Below are 18426 nucleotides of genomic sequence, written 5' to 3'. Positions count from 1 at the left end.
AACAGGCCTTCATGTAGGCATAGCTAGGCATAGCTAAGCCTGACATCGGTAGTGGGGAAAATGCTAGAGTCCATTATAAAAGATGTAATAGCAGAGCACTTGGAAAGCAGTGACAGGATCGGACAAAGTCAACATGGATTTACAAAAGGTAAATCATGCTTGACTAATCTACTGGAATTTTTTGAGGATGTAACTGGTAAAATAGATAAGGGAGAACCAGTGGATGTGGTGTATTTGGACTTTCAGAAGGCTTTCGATAAGGTCCCGCATAAGAGATTAGCATGCAAAATTAAGGCACATGGGATTGGGGGCAAGGTATTGACTTGGATAGAGAACTGGTTGGTGGACAGAAAGCAAAGAGTTGGAATAAACGGGTCGTTTTCCGAGTGGCAGGCAGTGACTAGTGGGGTACCGCAAGGATCGGTCCTAGGACCCCTGCTGTTCACAATATATATTAATGATCTAGACGAGGGAATTAGATGTAATATCTCCAAATTTGCAGACGACACAAAGCTGGGTGGGAGGGTATGCTGTGAGGAGGATGTTGTGAAACTCCAGTACGATTTGGACAGGTCTGGTGATTGGGCAGAAACATGTCAAATGCACTATAATGTGGATAAATGTGAGGTTGTCCACTTTGGTGGCAAAAACAGGAAGGCAGATTATTTTTTGAATAGCAGTAGATTGGGAGAAGGGGAAGTGCAAAGAGACCTGGGTGTTCTTGTGCACCAGTCGCTGAAGGTAAGCATGCAGGTGCAGCAGGCGGTTAAGAAGGCAAATGGTATGTTGGTCTTCGTAGCAAGAGGGTTCGAGTACAGGAACAAAGATGTCTTGCTGCAGTTGTACAGGGCCTTGGTGAGACTGCACCTTGAGTATTGTGTGCAGTTTTGGTCGCCTTATCTGAGGAAGGACGTTCTTGCCATGGAAGGAGTGCAGCGAAGATTCACCAGGCTGATACCTGGGATGGCAGGAATGACGTATGAGGAGAGATTGTGTCGATTGGGCTTATACTCACTGGAGTTTAGAAGATTGAGAGGGGATCTCATCGAAACCTATAAAATTCTGTCAGGCCTGGACAGACTAGATGCAGGAAGGATGTTTCTGATGGCCGGGGAGTCCAGAACCAGGGGTCATAGTCTAAGGATAAGGGGTAAGCCATTTAGGACTGAAATGAGGAGGAATTTCTTCACCCAGATAGTGGTGAACCTGTGGAATTCTCTGCCACAGAGGGCGGTGGAGGCCAGTTCATTAAATATATTCAAGAAGGAGTTGGATATATTTCTTAAGGCTAAAGGGATCAAAGGATATGGGGAGAAGGCAGGGACAGGGTACTGAATTTGGATGATCAGCCATGATCTCATTGAATGGCGGAGCAGGCTCGAAGGGCCGAATGGCCTACTCCTGCTCCTATCTTCTATGTTTCTGTGTTAACCTGGTATGCTTAGGAGCCAGCGCTGAATTCAGTGCTAGGGTAGTAGTTCGCACTTGTAACACAAAGTCGGCATTGCACCCCGATTTACGTAACAATGCCACCATTTTGTCCAGCGTGGCGCTGCCAGTTACCAACAGCACAAAGGTAAAGACAAAAACGACAGCTGCCGCAGGAACCGGCAGCAGCTGGCGAAAGAGCGGCAGCCACCGTTTTAGCACCATTTAGTAGCGCTACGGAGTGGCACTAAGGCCATGAATTTCTAGCCCCTTAGGTTTAGTCCTGATAATCAACTCCATAATTTTACATGGAATGAAAGTAAGACTAATGGGTCTGTAATTGCCTGTGTCTGTTTTGTCACCCTTTTTGAATAGGAGCAGTACATTAGCATTTTTCCAATCTACTGGTACCTCCCCAGTATGCATTGACTCTCTTATAATCTTTGTCAGTGCATCACAAATCTCCTCCCTGGTCTCTCTCAGCACTCTGGAATAAGTACTATCTATTCCTGGGGATACATTTGTTTTCAGCCATTTAGTCTGTTTAAGACTTCAATCTAATTTATAATGCAGTCATTGATTGTACTTGGTAGATCTTTATTTGGAAAGGGCATGTTACTCATGTCTTCCCTTGTGAATACTTGGAAGAAATATTTTGTGCTCATCCTCACTTTCAAGGCTGTTTGCATCTTTTATGGGATTACCTCTTCTCTGAGTGCCTTCTTACTGTTGTAGTACTGGAAAATATTTTGCTATTATACTGAAGTCTCAGCTGCTATGCCTTTTTCCAGGTCTCTCTTTGCCCTCTGATCACCTTTTTAATTTGTTTCTGTATTTTCTTATATTCAACTTAATGAGTCTCTTCTCTATTTTCCCTGCAGGATTTGTTCAGGCCATTTTCCCTCTATCTCACTTTTAATTTGTTTGTTTATCCATTTAGGGTCACATGCGCTTTGTCAAAGTTTGTTGGTTTTGGGAATGTATGTATCCTGTATGCTCAGCATTGTACCTTTGCTAGCGCGATAGTTTCTTGAACACTGAGGTCCAGTGTCATAGGTTTATTAAGCATACAGTATGTGCAATAGTACTTAAACGTACAATTAAAAGACCGTACTTACAACCGCACCTGATGATGGTTTGGTCGGGCATTCAAATCCGTTAGAGCTCTGAGCTCAGTATCTTAGGCCTTTACAAATCCAAATACTCATTATAAACTGCCACATTTGAAACATTTCTTTGATCCCCTCTACACAATCCACATACTTCTCCAGTGCATGATTATACAAAAGTTAAAATTCATGCAGTGCCTGTGGAGTGATGGTAGAAGAAAGCTTGGGTCAGATGTGGCTCCTAGCTGCTTATTTATTTATTTTTAGATATTCCTTTCCCTTGGATACATTTAAATTGTTGGTGCCTCTCTCTCATTCTTTCTGTTCTTCCTTGAGTCCGTTATGTATGATGATAACTGAGAAAAATCATGGCAGGTAGATAAACGGAAAGATTATACATTTTAAGCTTGATAACATTATATAGGTTACTGTTTCACAGCACGAGCACCATTGTGCCACCAGTCACAGCTATTGAATGGTTTATCCTGCGCAGCCCAGTAAGGAAACTGGATTGCAAGGGACAATTTATGATGCAGACCACATACAAGGAAGTGTAAGTTTTGAATTTTTGTGATCAGTGGGTCACATGTTAATGATCTGCTGTGCTGAGGACCAGCATGCAAAATGGGTCTGGTACAGAGAGTAGGGGAGGCTAACAATGAAATAAAAACAGAAAATGCTGGAAACACGCAGCAGGTCAGGCAGCATCTGTGGAGAGAGAAACAGAGTTAACGTTTCAGGTTGTTGACCTTTCATCAGAACCAGACCTGAAACGTTAACTGTTTCTCTCTCCACAGATGCTGCCTGACCTGCTGAGTAGGTTCCAGCATTTTCTGTTTTTATTTCAGATTTCCAGCATCTGTATTACCTATCTTTTGTTTTAGAGGTCAGCAATGATGTGTTCAATAATGATTGGGAAGTGAAGTGTGAGCCTGTGAAGATTGTACTTAAGGCTGATGATTTCCCTTACAATGTGTTCTTAATACAAGGCAAAATCGTTTATTTTATTTTTTAGGTAAGTTAATGCATTGACAATTTGAAAGGTATGAAGAAAATGTCATGCCAAAATCAACAAATGATAGTAATAGCAATTTAAATTAGTTTACAATGAAAACAAGTGTTATATAAATTAAGTGAAACGTTATGAGGACAATGCAGCTTATGCATTTAAATATGTAATACATAGATGTTTGAGTATTTTTAAACGAGTTCCAACATACATGAATAGTCCTCATTTCTTTCACTTATTCATCCAACTCTCAAATTTATTAACTTTACAACATGCTTGATATTCTATTTAATTTTATAGTCTCCTGGAGCATTCAAGGGACTTAACACAGGATTCCACACAAACATTTTAATGTAATTTGAGCCCATGCCCCACAAATGTAGAAATTGACTCCATTTTACAATCACCTGCAATGTTTCACTATTTAAAAGTAAGTTGTAAAATGGTGCCTTTATTTCAGGTGCTTGTCATGGCCCTAACTATTCGATCTGATGTTCCTATGGTGCCACTCGCAGGTCTGGAGGTTGTCTGATGCTGTCTCTCCCCTGGCCCCTCACAGTGGCATGGTTTAAAGATACCAAGAATCTGATTGTCCCTCTCTCTCCATCTTCAAGAATGGCATCAATCCGTTATCGTTTTCCAAGAAATAAGTCATGGAATGTCCTTTTAACGCCATTGTTTCATTTTTTCTTGATTTCTCTATATTTTTTCTTGTGACTTTGTTCAGAGTGGAGATTGTTGAGTATTAACTGCCTCAGGTGAAAAAGGTCTCCCATTTTCCTCAGCTCCAGTGCCAGCTCCTTTATCACTTTTGGATCTGGAATAAACATATTATTGTTAAAATATTTGACTGTAGGTAGAAGCAATGGAAGGGGTGAAACTTGATAGACAGGATGTACTAGAAAGGATGGGTATGCTTAGAGTGGATAAGTCGCCTGGTCCAGATGGCTTGCATCCCAGGTTGCTAAGGGAATTGGGGGAGGAGATAGCGGAAGGGCTTGCCATAATTTTCCAATAACCTAGATGCGGGGGAGGTGCCTTTGGATTGGAAAATGACAAATGTGACACCATTGTTCAACAAAGGGTGTAAGGACAATCCTAGTAACTACAGGCCAGTCAGTTTAACATCAGTGGTGGGTAAAGTTTTAGAAACAATAATCAAGGAAAAAATTAACGGGCACTTGGAGAGGTTTAAGCTAATTAAGGAGAGCCAACACGGATTTGTAAAAGGCAGATCGTGTTTGACTAATCTAATTGAATTTTTTGATGAAGTAACAGGGAGGATTGATGAAGGGAATGCAATGGATGTGGTCTACATGGATTTTAGGAATGTGTTTGACAAAGTACCACATAGAAGGCTGGTTAATAAAATTGAGGCTCATGGATTAGGTGGGTCAGTGGCAACTTGGATAAGGAATTGGCTTAAGGACAGAAAACAGCGAGTTGTGGTAAATGGCTGTTTTTCAGACTGGAGGATGGTAGACAGTGGTGTTCCCCAAGGGTCAGTGCTAGGGCCGCTGCTTTTTTTGATATATATAAATGACTTGGGTATTGGAATACAGAGTAGAATTTCTAAATTTGCCGATGACACCAAACTTGGGGGTGTTGCAAACATATTGAGAAAGTGGTTAACAAAGCATATGGGATCTTGGGCTTCATAAATAGAGGTATTGAGTACAAAAGTAGAGAAGTTATGCTGAACCTTTATAAAGCACTGGTTAGGCCACAACTGAGTCCAGTTCTGGTCACCACCTTTTAGGAAGGATGTGAAGGCCCTTGAGAGGGTGCAGAGGAGATTTACCAGAATGGTTCTGGGGATGGGGGATCTTAGTTACAAGGACAGGTTGGAGACGCTGGATTTGTTTTCATTAGAGCAAATGAGGTTGCGGGGTGATTCGATAGAGGTGTACAAGATTATGACGGGTTTGGATAGGCTAGAGGGGGAAAGGCTGTTCCCACTAATTGGTGGTACAAGGACTAGGGGACACAGATTTAAGGTTTTGGGCAAGAGATACAGGGCGGCTGTGAGGAAAAACGTTTTTTACGCAGCGAGTGGTGAGGACCTGGAACTCGCTGCCGACGGAAGTGGTGGAAGCGGAGACACTCAATGTTTTCAAGGGGAGACTGGATAGGCACTGGAGGGGAAAACTTGCAGGGCTACGGGGACAGGGTGGAGGAATGGGACTGACTGGATTGCTCTGCAGAGAGCCGACACGAACTCGATGGGCTGAATGGCCTCCTTCTGTGCCGTTATGACTCTATGACTATGACTCTAAAACATAAAACTTCAGTCTAAATTAAATCTATATGTTTTGTTTTTTATTATTTGCTTGTTAAGGTTCGGGATTTCAACACTGTGCATTTTTTGTACTTTTGTTACCCATTATTGGCATCAAATAAGTCAGGTGTAGTGCAGGTCAGGTGCAGAGTAAGTGTCCTCCATTCTGCCCTAATAATATGCTTTAACCACAACTACTGCACCAATGTCAATTTCTCCACATCTGCTACCAGACACCTTTTGTGTAGTTTTGTACTCTCACTCGGAACTACTTTCAGACTGCCCAAACTTAACAACAACTTGCATTTATATAGCGCATGTAATGTAGGAAAACGTCCCAAGGCACTCAAACTAATTTCACTCGGTAAGCAGATAAGAGAATTCGATCCCATCAGTTTTGTTTCCTGGTCTCAGAAATAAAAAGTAATTGTACTTACACACTGCACCCACCACCCAGTGAATCCCCATAAAAACTTAATCTTTATTACTCTTAGGAGTTCCCGCTATCCAGGTTAGTCATTATCGTGAAGTATAATAAAACACAGCGCACAGTTAGAGATTAGCATTGATGGCAGTTCTAGTAAGTATATATGAGTGAGATACTATGTTAGTAATGAAATCTTAACTCTTAAGAAAAAAGCCTGAGCAATATAGACTGCTGAAGGGAAAGCAAAGGTCTGGCCTGCAGATACACGATTATATTTGAAATTTCCAAAATGTAAAGTGCGTTCACCTGAAGGGAACTCCTGGCGCTCCGATCTTTTCACGGTGGTCCGCGTAAATGGTTTCATCACCTTTTTCTACCAGTTCCACTTGATGTGATACGAATCAGTCAAGTTTCAATCCAACTGCGTAAGCAAGAGCGGGAGTTCACTTGTGCTAAAGACAGTTGGCTCGGGTTGAATGTAGCTTTTAATCCGAGGTCAGTATTTATATGCAGTTACGCAGCTGAAAATCCCTCTGAGCCATTGAGCAAGAGTAGTGAGGCGGATTCTTACGTATCTGTGGATGGGGAAGTACAACACGAAAGCAAACATGCAAGTGCACGCGAACTTTTCCAGGAAATATCGCAGCTCCACAACAACCATCACGTTGGATTTGGCCCTTATCATAAGACTTTTTTCACCACTGGAAAATTCTGTCTCAAATAATACCTTCATCTAACAAATGCTATCTGTATTAGTCATGCATCCGTAACGACAGTCTGGGGCGAGTTACTGCCACAGTGTGGTTTTCTGTATACCTTGGGTGTCAGAAGGATCGGTGCCGGGCAATTGCTGTATACAGCAATAACTTTCATTTCTACAGCCTCTTTAACCTCGTAAAACGTCCAAAGGCCTTCACAAGAGTGATTCTACAAACACAATTTGACACCGAGCCACATAAGGAGATATTAGGACAGGGGTAAGATTTAAGGAGAATCTTAAGGAGAAGAGAGAGGATTAGGGAGGGAATTCCAGAGCTTAGAGCCTAGGCAGCTGTACGCACTGCCACCAATGGTGGAGCAAAGAAAATAGGGGATGTGCAAGAGGCCAGAATTGGAGGAGCGCAGAGATCTCGGAGGGTTGTAGGGCTGGAGGAGCTTAGAGAGGTAGAGAGGGGCGAGGCCATGGAGGGATTTGTAAATGAGGATGAGAATTTTAAAACCTGTAGGTCAGCGATCACAGGGGTGATGGGTGAACGGGACTTGGTGCGAGTTAAGGTACGGGCAGGGGGTGACGAGTGAACGGGACGTGGTGCGAGTTAAGATACGGGCAGGGGGTGACGAGTGAACGGGATGTGGTGCGAGTTAAGATACGGGCAGCAGAGTTTTGGATGAGCTCAAGTTTTGTTAGGGTGCAGGGTGGGAGGCCGGCCTTGGAATAGAGCATTGGAATAGTCTAGAGGTAACAAAGGCATGGATGAGGGTTCCAGCAGCAGCTGAGCTGAAGCAGGGGCAGAGACGGGCGATGTTAGGGAGGTGGAAGTAGGCAGTCTTGGTGATGGAGAGGATATGAGGTCGGAAGCATAGCTCAGGGTCACAAGGATGCCAAGGTTGCGAGCCTGGTTCAGCCTCAGTGGCCAGGGAGAGGGATGGAGTTGGTGGCTAGGGAGCTTGAGTTTCTGGTGAGGACCAAAGACAATGGCTTTGTTCTTCCCAATATTTAATTGCAGGATGTTTCTGCTCATTCATTGCTGGATGTCAGACCAGCAGCGTGACAAAACAGAGGCAGGGGAAGGGTTGAGAGAGGTGGTAGTGAGGTAGAACTGAGTGTCGTCAGCGTACTTGTGGAATCTGTCGTTGTGTTTTCAGATGATGTCGCCAAGGGGCAGCATGTAGATGAGAAATAGGAAGGGGCCAAGGATAGATTCTAAAGCCACAATGAAAAACATAACAAGTGTAATTACTGGCTCAGCAAGTTTAACTAGTCAGTAGATGAGTCATACAGACCAGTGAAAGCTCAGGTCTAACCTGGGGTTTCCAACACTGGTTGGAGATATTCTCAGAGGATTGATCACATGACATCTGCTAACATGACATCAGATCACATGACATCTGCAAATTATTGTATGTACCTTATAAGGGTTGGGTCTTGTGTTTTTGCATCAGTAGCTGTTGTGTGAGAAATTCCGAGAATCAGGAGGTCACCTGAGAAAAGGTGAAGAAGAGAAACTGAGGGTGGGGAAGAGGGGAAACCAAAGGTGGGGGAGCAATTCACAGAGGGGAAACCAGAGATGGGAGGAACTTTGATTCTACCAGGCCAGAAAGATTAAATTATGAGGACAAGTTGCATAGACTAGGCTTGTTTTCCTTTGAATATAGAAGATTAATGGGTGATCTAATTGAGGTGTTTAAGATTATTAAAGGATTTGATAGGGTAGATAGAAACTATTTCCTCTGGTGGGGGACATAACTTTAAAATCAGAGCTAGACCATTCAGGGAGGATGTCAGAAAACACTTCTTCACACAAAGGGTAGTGGAAATCTGGAACTCTCTTCCCCAAGGGAAGGCTGGGTCAATTGAAAATTTCAAAACTGAGATTGATAGATTTTTGTTAGGCAAGGGTATTAAAGGTTACAGAACCATGGCGAGTAGATGGAGATAAGATACAGATCAGCCATGATCTAATTGAATGGCGAATGCGCTCGAGGGGCTGAATGGCCTACACCTGTTCCTATGTTCCTATGTAACTAATAGTAACTCACTGAAATTGTACCGATAACTAATAGTAATATTGCTAGCACCAGATTCCCTTCAGAACCAACAGTAATACAATAACTCACTGATAGTCTATATGTAACTGGTAGTAGTAGGTGTAACACCCTGATATAACTTGTAGTACAAAAGCAAAATACTGCAGATGCTGGAAATCTGAAATAAAGACAGAAAATGCTGGAAATACTCAGCAGGTCAGGCAGCATCTGTGGAGAGAGAAACAGAGTTAACGTTTCAGGTCGATGACCTTTCGTCAGGTAGCAGTAATTCTATAACCCGCTAATATCCACCCAGTAACTACAGCCAGAATCCCTCTGCACTGCACAAGGTGCAGTCAGGCTCCCCAATCCACGTCACTTTTAACAGGCCCCATCTCCCGGTCTATCTTCTGTATTATGTACTAGCTGGGGGGAGCCCGGCTTTGCCAGGGCTGTTTTGGGCCGGGCGGTTTAAATCGAGTGCCAGGCTTTGGGCCCTGTCTGTGTCCCTCTGTGAATCTGCTGCCGGGCAACATTTTATATCGAGTCCCAGGCTTTTGGGCCCTGTCTGTGTCCCTTTCTGAATCTGCTGCCGGGCAACATTTCTACCTTTTAATACCTTGAAAGATGAAAGTGAAAGTACTTATAACACGTTTTTGGTAAATCTTATGTTATTTTTAAAAGAGATACTAACTTTTTCAAAGCTGGATGATCAAAGGACTTTCAGGCCCTGTCTCTCTCTCCCTGTGTGAATCTGCTGCCGGGCAACATTTCTACCTTTTAATACCTTGAAAGATGAAAGTGAAAGTACTTATAAAACGTTTTTGGTAAATCTTATGTTATTTTTAAAAGAGATACTAACTTTTTCAAAGCTGGATGATCAAAGTAGTTTGAGCTGGAAGCTGAAGTAATGGCAGTGAAACAATGGCTGCCAGATCCCTGAGATGAAAATGATTAGTCCCACCCACACACACACACACCGATTGGCCAACCATCAGGGGACCGTACTGTAGGATTGGTCAATCGTGACGGCACAGGATTGGTCGAACCTTGACGTCAGTCAATCAATGCTAAGTAGCAGATAATGAGTTTAATTTTGAAGGTTTTTTGCATAAGGCGCGAACAATTTTCGTCCGACCGAAAAGTAAATATGCTTACGAGTGTCCCAGAAGCGTAAGCTTTCTTCGGAGGTAACGCGCGCGTAGGTACGCTGTATAACTTTTGAGCGCATAGCCGGACAGACGCACACCCGAGGACAGACAGAAGGACAGACAGAAGGACAGACAGATAGACAGACAGATTGATTCCTTTATATATATAGATTACATCACATTTATTTACATAAAACTGCACCTGCCACCTATCTGCCAATTCTGCTAACCTATATCTTTCTGTAGTCTTTTACAGCTCTCCTACGTTTGTGACAACTTTGAGATTGTGTCCCCTGTACCCAAGTGAAAACCAATTTTATATACACAGAACCAAAGTGGACCCAGCTGTGACCACTGGGCTACACCATTTCCAACAGGTACATCACTTCCTACCCTTCTCCAGTCTAAGCAGCACCTATTTACCCGAACAATACCCACTTACCCTAATTCTGTTTTTTATACACCTACTATCTGTCGATGCTGCTAAATTTCCTCATATAGAATACACCTTAAATTTTCTAACAAGCCTTGTGAGACATCTTATCGAACCTGTTTTGAAAATCCATATACACTACAGCTACTGCATTCCTTTTATCTATCCAGTAGGCCACTTTTTCAAAAAACTATTAGAGTTATTAAACATGACTTGCCTTTAACAAATCCTTGTTGGCTATCCTTGATGTACCATTACAGTAGTTGATGCTGCAAAAACAGACCTAAAATAATTAAACATTTCCAGAGTGTTTGTGATGCAGAGTCCATAAATTCTCGGAATTAGATAGTTACTTGAAAAAGAGGAATGTTAAAGTGTATAGAGAGTAAGCAGGAGACTGGAATTAGACTAGGTGGGAAAAAAACACTGTCACAGACTTGGTGGGATGTTTTGGCACTGTATAGAGGATATATATTAGGATCTATAGGTTTATGAAAAGTAAAGCTCCGGTCACGTAAGTCACAAACAATCTAGGCACATAGGAACAGGAGTAGGCCATTCAGGCCCTCAAGCCTCTTCCGCCATTCAATTAGATCATGGCTGATCTGTACATGTGCGACTAAGTTGCACTCAGGTGGGAGGTTTGGAAGAGTAGGGTATGAATTAATGGATGCCTCCTGCCCAAAAAGTATTGTGTTACTATGTTTTTAGTTCAGCCATGCCATAAGTGGTTTGTAAACCATTCAGCTCTGAAAACCTAAAAGTCAAACGCACCTCCACATCACTCTGACCTGCATCCAACAATAAATATTCCTGGTTCATAAGTTTCAGTTCCACAGTGCTACAACAACAACAAAAACATCAACTTGTATTTATATAGCACCTTTAACGTAGTAAAACGTTCCAAGGTGCTTCACAGGAGCGTTAATAAACAAAGTTTGACACCGAGCCACATGAGATATTAGGGCAGAGGTAGGTTTTAAGCAGTGTCTTAAAGAAGGAAAGAGAGGTAGAGAGGCAGAGAGATTTAGGGAGGGAATTGCAGATTTTAGAGTCTTGGCAGCTGAAGTGAAGGTACAACTGCCAATTGTCAGACTGCTTGTCCGACATGAGTAGAAATTTCCTCCAACTAATTATTGGGAAGACCGAAGCCATTGTCTTCGGTCCTCGCCACAAACTCCGTTCCCCAGCCACTGACTCCATCCCTCTCAGAAAAGCAGAGTATTTTTTAAATGGTGATAGATTGGGAAATGTTGGTGTTCAGAGGGACCTGGGTGTCTGAATCACTGAAAGTTAACATGCAGGTACAGCAAGCAATTAGGAAAGCAAATGGTATGTTGGCCTTTATTACAAGAGGATTTGAGTATTAGAGTAAAGACGTCTTACTGTGATTATATAGGGCCCTGTTGAGACCACACCTGGAGTATTGTGTACAGTTTTGTTCTCCTTACCTAAGGAAGGATATACTTGCCATAGAGGGAGTTCAACGAAGGTTCACCAGACTGGTTCTTGGGATGGGGGGATTGTCCTATGAGGAGAGATTGAGTAGACTAGGCCTATATTCTCTAGAGTTTAGAAGAATAAGAGGTGATCTCATTGAAACATACATAATTCTCTAGATGCAGGGAGGATGTTTCCCCTGGCTGGGGAGTCTAGAAACAGGGGTCACAGGCTCGGAATAAGGGGTCGGCCGTTTAGGACTGAGGTGAGAAGAAATTTCTTCACTCAGAGGGTGGTGAATCTTTGGAATTCTCTACCCCAGAGGACTATGGAGGCTCAGTCATTGAGTATCTTCAAGACAGAGATCGATAGATTTTTGAATATTAAGGGAATCAAGGGATATGGGGATAGTGCAGGAAAGTGGGGATGAGGTAGGAGATCAGCCATGATCTTATTGAATGGTGGAGCAGGCTTGAAGGGCCAAATGGCCTACTCCTGCTCATATTTATGTTCTTTTGTTCTCTCCCTGGCTACTGTCTGAGGCTGAACCGGACTGGTGTCATATTCAACCTTGGTGTCATATTTGACCCCGAGATGAGCTTCCAACCACATATCCGCGCCATCACTAAGACCACCTATTTCCACCTCTGTAACATCGCCTGACTCCACCCCTGCCTCAGCTGATCTGCTGCTGGACCCTCATCCATGCCTTTGTTACCTCTAGACTTGACTATTCCAACGCACTCCTGGGTGGCCTCCCACATTCTACCTTCTGTAAACTTGTGGTCATCCAAAACTCTGCTGCCCGTGTCCTAACTCACACCAAGTCCCGTTCACTCATCACTCCTGAGCTCGCTGACCTACATTGGCTCCTGGTTAAGCATCGCCTCGATTTTAAAATTCTCATCCTTGTTTTCAAATCCTTCCATGGCCTCGCCCATCCCTATCTCTGTAATCTCCTCCAGCCCCACAACTCCCCAGAGATATCTGCGCTCCTCGGGAGTGATGGGCAAGTGTGGGTGGGGGTTTTTGACAATTGAGGATGTGAGTGCGGAGGAATACAAGGAAGGGATCAGAAATGCCCCTATCTGTGATTGAGGCCCTGCAGTCACACTGCCGACTTCACGTCCATTTCGAGCAGAAGTCTAAATTTGTCCCCATTGAGTCTAGAGGTAACAAAGGCATAGATAGGGGTTTGGTAGCAGTGAGGCTCAGATACAGGCAAAGGCAGGTGATACAGGTAGACTACCCTTTATCCGGACTTCCGAAAACCGAAACCCTCTAAAAACCGAAGGTTTTTTCGTTCAGCGTAAGTCGTGCGTACGAACGAAAAAACCTTCGGTTTTTAGAGGGTTCCGGTTTCGGAAGTTCGGTTAAAGGGTAAGTCGTGCGCACGACCCCCCGCCGACCCCCCCGGCCCCGACAACCGCCGACCCCGCCAGCCCCGACAACCGCCGACCCCCCCGCGGACCCCGCCGACCCCCCCCCGCGGACCCCGCCGGCTCCGACAACCGCCGGCCCCGACCCCGCCAGCCCCGACAACCGCCGACCCCCCCGGCCCCGACCGACCCCGACTGACTTACGCTGAGCGTCAGCGTAAGTCGTGCGCGCGACCCCCGCCGACCCCCCCGCGGACCCCCGCCGACCCACCTTCCGAAATCCTAAATTCTCCTTTATCCGAAACTCGGCTGGTCCCGAGGTTTTCGGATAAAGGATAGTCTACCTGTAGTGCAAATCAGACAACAACAGGTGTACAATGACTGCAGATTTATTTAACATATTGCAAACTGCAGGAATTACAGTATCAAATTACTCAACATTATTGTAAAGGTCTTCCACAATAGTAAGTTACAGAAATAACTTGACATTAATAAAGAATGACATTTTAAAAGATGATTTTACTGGAGTCCTTATGAACCCTTATGAGTTTGTGTACAATAGGTTTCCTCCCCAATAGCTACTCATAGTTACACAAAGACAGAGTAGTTATATCGCTCTCTGATTAAACTAACATTTCACATTAGTACCAACGTCCTGCAAACACCGTTTAATAAGCATAAAATATCTCATATGAAACAGAAATTGCTGAAAATCCACCTTAGGTCTGTCATGGTTTACACCTGAAACCTTAACCCATGTTTTTATCTGTTTCATTTTTTTTTTTTTTGTAATTGCAGCTTTTCCACAATCAAAATCTCACCATTGTTCATACAGAAACAAACTGTTCCAATATACAGAAATGTCAATTATTAATTGAGCACACGATTCTGTTTATAACGTGTCATTGCACTTTTACAAACGTGCTTTTACAATATTTCACACCATTTGTTCGGCTTGTAGTTTTACGTCTAATCGTCCCACCAGAATGTATTCATCATCATCTGATAAAACCGGATCCTCAAAGTAATTGGGTTTCCCCTTCCCCATTCGACAACCGCCGCTCTTTACAAACTGCAATCTGTCCTCGGGTTACTGACATGCCCAGACTTGAATTCTTCCAAAGGTCAACCGAATTCTTACATTCAACAACTTGCGTGAGGAAAGCCCAGTCCGGAGAGCTGGTAAAGAAAGCCTAGAGCACTTTTTTAAAAACCATTTTACGGTGTTGTAAACTCGAGTTGTTTTCAATAGCCTCGACTCGGCCGCTCAGGTGGACAGTTGAAACGCTTTGGTGACGGTGTTTAACATGAGCTGGAGGAAGTTAAACAGATCCCCAATATTTCTCAGCTCCAGGGCACATTCTTTGACAGCCTTTGGATCTGAAAAAGAAAAAGAAACAATAGTTGGTTAGTCCCTGTTTGCGTTTCTGCCCGACGTCAATCACATTTTTATGACTAGATAACCAACTAACCCGAAGTGGCCGATGGCACTGCTAAAATAAAACTTTTAAACTATTAACTGCACCGAGAGGCGGCCACCACTTCGTCAATCGCTGCTCCCTTGTTTTCACTATTAGAGATATTTGCTTCATATTAGAGATATTTTTGCGACCAGAAACACTTGGGATTTACTTTGCCCTGTATCCAACTCCGGCCAGGGCAGCTGAACTCAACTCACTGCTTATATAGGGACCGAGCTCAGTCAGGCCGATCTCCGGACACCCGCCCTTGAATGGGGCTGATCTCGGGACACTTACCCTTGAATGGGGCTGATCTCGGGACACCCGCCCTTGAATGGGGCTGATCTCCGGACACCCACCCTTGAATGGGGCCGATCTCGGGACACTTACCCTTGAATGGGGCTGATCTCGGGACACTTACCCTTGAATGGGGCTGATCTCGGGACACTTACCCTTGAATGGGGCCGATCTCCGGACACCCGCCCTTGAATGGGGTCGATCTCAGGACACCCGCCCTTGAATGGGGCCGATCTCGGGACACTTACCCTTGAATGGGGCTGATCTCGGGACACCCGCCCTTGAATGGGGCCGATCTCGGGACACCCGCCCTTGAATGGGGCCGATCTCGGGACACTTACCCTTGAATGGGGCTGATCTCGGGACACCCGCCCTTGAATGGGGCCGATCTCGGGACACCCGCCCTTGAATGGGGCCGATCTCAGGACACTTACCCTTGAATGGGGCTGATCTCGGGACACCCGCCCTTGAATGGGGCCGATCTCGGGACACCCGCCCTTGAATGGGGCCGATCTCGGGACACTTACCCTTGAATGGGGCTGATCTCCGGACACCCGCCCTTGAATGGGGCTGATCTCGGGACACCCGCCCTTGAATGGGGCTGATCTCCGGACACCCGCCCTTGAATGGGGCTGATCTCAGGACACTTACCCTTGAATGGGGCTGATCTCAGGACACTTACCCTTGAATGGGGCCGATCTCGGGACACCCGCCCTTGAATGGGGCTGATCTCGGGACACTTACCCTTGAATGGGGCTGATCTCAGGACACTTACCCTTGAATGGGGCCGATCTCAGGACACTTACCCTTGAATGGGGCCAATCTCAGGACACTTACCCTTGAATGGGGCCAATCTCAGGACACTTACCCTTGAATGGGGCTGATCTCGGGACACTTACCCTTGAATGGGGCTGATCTCAGGACACTTACCCTTGAATGGGGCTGATCTCAGGACACTTACCCTTGAATGGGGCCGATCTCGGGACACCCGCCCTTGAATGGGGCTGATCTCAGGACACTTACCCTTGAATGGGGCTGATCTCAGGACACTTACCCTTGAATGGGGCTGGCCGCTGGCACCCAGGGCGTTTTACCGATGAGCCCACACGAACTTTCATTGTGCCTCCCGGAGCTGGACTATTTCACTTCTCTTGGACAGGCGGCAATGTGTGTGAGGGCTGCTCGATGGTTTCTCCTCTTGTTGGGACAGGCTCTGTGCCGGCTTTTATTACTGATGCAATGGACGGTGGTTTCCCGAAGCAACGAGTCTCGCTCACTGCAAGCAGGAAGTCGCCAGCCCTATTTAAAGGCAGGTCTATATTTAGACACGCTACATAGTGAAAAGGAAACTAGTTTCAGAAACGTCATTTTTTTTTTGTCATAAAGAAATTGTTTTCCGGGCCTTGCAGTAGGCTGCAGTCACCTTTATAAGAGGGAGCTAAATACAAAAGCAGACAGGGCGAAATTATTCGATTTAATTTAGTTAAAAAAAATCATTTTAACGTGATCCTCAACATCCCTAATCATTTTTGCCCCCTTTTTTAAAATAGTGCACCCTGAACTGAACGGTAGGGTAGTGGTAATGTCACTGGGCTAGTAATCTCAGAGGCCTGGACTAACGATCCAGAGACGTTGGGGTACGCGCGGTGTACCCACCCGTAGGGACATCGGAAATGCCGGTTTAGGCATGCACTGAGCATGCGCTGGAAACCGGCATTTCCGCTCTGTCGACAGATCCTCCGGCTGCCCAGGAGAAGGGCCTCTGCTGGGGGGGGGGGAGAGTTCCGCTTTTTGGAGACCCTCTGCCCGCAGAAAACACTTACAATTCTTGCGCCTGGTGAAAGCAGGCGTAAGGCCTGCTTTTACCAGGATAAGAGTTGGAAAAAGTAATTTAAAAATGTTTTTCCCACTGATTTATCATTTAAAAATACTTTAAAGAAAGGTAAGTTTATTTTTAGCACCGTCAAAAACTTTAATTCTTTTTTTCAAAAATTTAAATTTTTGTTTAAAATGCTTAATTTATGTAATTTCAAGTCATTTTAAAAATGTGATTTAAAAAAATGTATTTGAAGTTTTACTATGTTTTTGGGGGTGATCTCCATTCATATATTTGACAGGTCTTCCTGTCAAATGTATGAAGGGAGATTCCCTTCTCTGATTGGCTCCCCATGGCCCACATGATCCCAGGGACGCTGCGAACCGCCTGCGCCTCTGGGATACGTGGGCCCTGCGCACCGGCAGTTTGGAGAGGCCCAGGTAAGGCCCGGGAGCCCTCAGGTAAGGGCGCAGATTTTTCTAGATCACAGCCCTCCGCCCGCGGGAGGCCTGCGATCGGAAATTCTGGGCCGTTAGATCAAATCTCACCACGGCTGGGGAGTTTAAATTCAGTTAATTAAATAAATCTGGAATTTAAAAAAAAAGCTAGTATCAGTAATGGTGACCACGGAACTCTGGTAAAACCCCATCTGGTTCACTAATGTCCTTTAGGGAAGGAAATCTGGCCTATATGTGATTGACTCTTAGCTGCCCTCTGAAATGGCCTAGCAAGCCACTCAATTGTAAGAAACTGCTATGAAACAAAATAATAAGAATTAAACTGGATGGACCACCCAGCATCAGCACTGGCTACGGACACAGCATCAGCACTGGCTATGGACACAGCATCAGCACTGGCTATGGACACAGCATCAGCACTGGCTATGGACACTGCAATGGCACACCCAGCCCAATCAAAAGTCCTCCTCACCAACATTGGGGACTTGTGCCAAAATTGGAAGAGTTGTCCCACAGACGAGTCAAGCAACAGCCTGAATCATACCTTTCAGCTAATGTCCCAAACATCACCATCCCTGGGTATGCCCTGTCCCACCGGCAGGACAGACCCACCAGGGGTGGCGGCACATTGGTATACAGTCGGGAAGGAGTGGCCCTGGGAGTCCTCAAAATTGACTCCGGACCTCTCAAAGTCTCATGGCTTCAGGTCAAGCATGGGCAGGGAAATCTCCTGCTGATTGCCACCTACTGCCCTCCCTCAGCTGATGAATCAGTACTCCTCCATGTTGAACACCACTTGGAAGAAGCACTAAGAGTAGCAAGGGCACAGAATGTACTCTGGGTGGGGGACTTCAATGTCCATCACCAAGAGTGGCTCGGTAGCACCACTGCTGGCCGAGTCCGGCAGGACATAGCTGCCAGTCTGGGCCTGCAACAGGTGGTGAGGGAAAAACCTACCTGACCTCGTCCTCACCAATCTACCTGTAGCAGTGA

General features: G+C 45.0%; 1 long non-coding RNA gene across 1 annotated transcript; it reads right to left on the bottom strand.

Annotated features, from left to right (window-relative positions):
- Positions 1-13775: 13775 nt before the first annotated feature.
- On the bottom strand, positions 13776-16790 carry LOC147123485 (uncharacterized). Its single transcript, XR_015074573.1, has 2 exons — positions 16214-16790; positions 13776-14782 (listed from the first exon to the last, which is right to left on the bottom strand). It is a non-coding gene; the product is annotated as an uncharacterized LOC147123485 (long non-coding RNA).
- Positions 16791-18426: the final 1636 nt, after the last annotated feature.

Source organism: Somniosus microcephalus, chromosome 2, assembly GCF_052327205.1.
Source record: "Somniosus microcephalus isolate GS21.2 chromosome 2, FLI_Smic_1.0, whole genome shotgun sequence".
NCBI classification, from domain to species: Eukaryota; Metazoa; Chordata; class Chondrichthyes; order Squaliformes; family Somniosidae; genus Somniosus; species Somniosus microcephalus.
The sequence above is the reverse complement of the archived record's forward strand: the minus strand, read 5'-3'. Positions and strand labels throughout refer to the sequence as shown.